Raw genomic sequence first — 3,015 nt, forward strand, 5'->3', positions numbered from 1 at the left:
CTAGCCCGAGTTCCACCGGCCTTGGGCTGAGGGCCGGAAGTGCCCTTGTGGGTGGAGCCTGAGGGGGCCGGGCTTAACTCTGGAGGCCAGCATGGCGCTGCCCCCTAGGGGCCATGGGCACTTACACCTCTGTCTCCACCTCCGTAGAGTAGCCAGGGCTTCCAGAGTCGGGAAGACCCCAGTTCCAGTGTGGCCTCACACTGGGCGAGTCTCCTGACTTTTGCCTGCCTCGGTTTCCTCATCTGTAAAATGGGCACAATAACAGCACCTACCTCCCAGGGTTGTTGTGAGGCTCAAATGAGATGATGTTTATAAAGCACTTAGCACAGAACCTGGGACATAGTAGGTTTCATTCCCTTCACCACCCTTCCCTTTACAGATGAAAAAAAGGGCCCAGGGAGAGGAGGCAGGACTCGAACCCGGATCTGACTCCAAATCCCAGGCCTTTTCCTCTGTACCAGGTCTGGTCTGGACCAGCATCCGCCAGAGAGGTTAACTGAGGGACTCTGGAGCCTTCAGTTCAGTAATAAGCATTTACTAAGTGCCTCCTCTATGCTAGCTGATGGTTATCTACACCCACCCCCACCCCACAATGACAAGAGCAAGAAGAGGCTTTCCCTCAGGATGCTTCCATTCTGCTGGTGGACCCAAGACAGCGCCCCCTCTGGGCAGGAAGCAGCAAAGCCTTTGGGAAGGAAGTTGTGCCCGGTCAAGATTGCAAGATGCTGGCCTGGGTGAGGAGGCAGAGCGTGCTCCAGGCCTGGGCAAAGACCCCAGGGACTCAAGAAGTGAAGTGGTGTCTTGGGGCAAAGCTAGCAGTGCAGCCTGTTAACCAAAACAAGTCCAGGAGACACTGCCTTGCAACAGCCCTTAACATTCCTTAGCAAGTCATGCAATGGAAGGAGAGCTTTGCCTCAGATGGTTGTTTATGGTTCTTGTTGTTGAGGTGCTTCAGTCGTGTCTGACTCTTCCTGAGTCCATTTGGGGTTTTCTTGGCAGAGATACTGTAGTGGTTGGCCGTTTCCTTCTCCAGCTCATTTTACAGCTGAGGAAACTGAGGCAAACAGGGTGAAGTGACTTGCCCAGGGTCACACAGCTAGTGAGTGCCTGAGGTTGGATTTGAACTCAGGTCCTTCTGACTACAGACCCACCACTCTATCCATTGTGCCACCTAGCTGCCCCTGTTGCAAAGGGGTTCAAATGCCAGGCTGAGGAGTTGGTGTTTATCCCCCCAAAGGCAGGAGGGCAGCCTCTAAGACTTATGAAGTGGTGATTGACATGGATAGACTTCTGTCTTAGGAATGCCAATTTTAAAATATTTTTTTCTTGTGAATCCTAAAAAGTATAGGCATAGAGAAGCGTTTAAAAAAAAATAGCATCTACCTTGAACCCAGCAAAACCATTTCCAGGTCTGTATCCCAAAAAGATCATAAAAACAGGAAAAGGACCCACATGTACAAAAAATACTTATAGCGGCTCTTTTTCTGGTGACAAAGAATTGGAAATTGAGGGGATACCCATCAATAGGGGAATGACTGAACAAGTTGTGGTATATGAATGTAATGGAATACTATTGTGGTATAAGAAATGAAGAGCAGGGGGACTTCAGAAAAACCTGGAAAGACTTGTATGGACTGATGCAGAGTGAAGTAAGCAGAACCAGAATACTGTACACAGTAACAGCTATGTTGTGCAATGACTGACTTTGATAGACTTAGCCCTTCTCAGCAATACAAGAATCTAAGACAACTCCAAAAGACTCATGATGGAAAATGCTGTCCACATCCAAAGAAAGAACTATGGAGTTTGAATGCAGATTGAAGCATACTATTTGCTCTCTTTTTCTTCTGTTGTTTTGTTTTGTCTCTTCTTTCTTGTGGTTCCTCCCATTAGTTCTAATTCTTCTTTACATCATGACTAATGTGAAAATATGTTTAATATGAATGCATAAATAGAGCCTATATCGGATTGCATGCTGTCTTGGGGAGGGGGAAGGAGAGGGAAGGGGAGAAAATTTTATACTCAAAATCTTATGGAAGTGAATGTTGAAAACTAAAAGTAAATACATAAATATATGCATCTACCCAAAACCAAAAGCAAGCATCGTATGCAATGGGGATACACTAGAACCTTTTCCAATAAATATGGGAGTAAAGCAAGGTTGCCCACTCCCCCACCTCTCCCCACCCCCCATAGTTCTGGAAATGCTAGCAACAGCAATAAGAGAAAGTAATTAAAAGCACAAAGATAGGTAGAGAGAAGATGAAACTATCCCCATTTACTGATGATATGATAGTATACTTGGGAAACCCTAAGGAACAATCAAAGATGCTCATTGAGGTGCTAGATTAGGCAAAGTTACAGTCTACAAAATACAACTTCAAAAAATCAATTTCTATATAAAAATAAAATCCAACAAGCAATAATAGAAAGGGAAACTCCATTCCAATAATTGCAGAATATATAAAATATCTGAAGATCAACTCCACTAGAGCACACAAAAGACTTGTAGAGACTGTATCACAAAGTGCACCTTAAATAAAGAACACCACAGTTTTATGACCCTTTGCACATAGTTCCAAATTGTTCTCCAGAATGATTGAACCAGTTCACAACTTCACCGACAGTGTATTAGCATCCCTGCTTTTCCACATCCCCTCCAACATTTGTCAGTTTCCTTTTCTGTCATCTTAGTCAGTCTGATAAGTATGAGGTGGCATCCTAGATGTGTTTTAATTTGCATTTCTCTAATTATTAGCGATTTAGAGCATTTTTTCATATGACTATTGATAGTTTTGATTTCTTCTTCTGAAAACTGCCTGTTCATATCCTTTGACCATTTATCAATTGGGGAATGACTCTTGTTTTTATAAATTTAGCTCAGTTCACTATATATATGAGAAATGAGGCCTTTATTAGAGAAACTTCCTGTAAAAAAAAATTCCCATTATTTCCTACTTTCCTTCTAATTTTGGCTATATTTGACTTTGTTTATATAGAAGCTTTTTAATTTCA

This window comes from Vombatus ursinus, unplaced genomic scaffold, assembly GCF_900497805.2.
Source record: "Vombatus ursinus unplaced genomic scaffold, bare-nosed wombat genome assembly UNPS02000749.1, whole genome shotgun sequence".
Classification (NCBI taxonomy): domain Eukaryota; kingdom Metazoa; phylum Chordata; class Mammalia; order Diprotodontia; family Vombatidae; genus Vombatus; species Vombatus ursinus.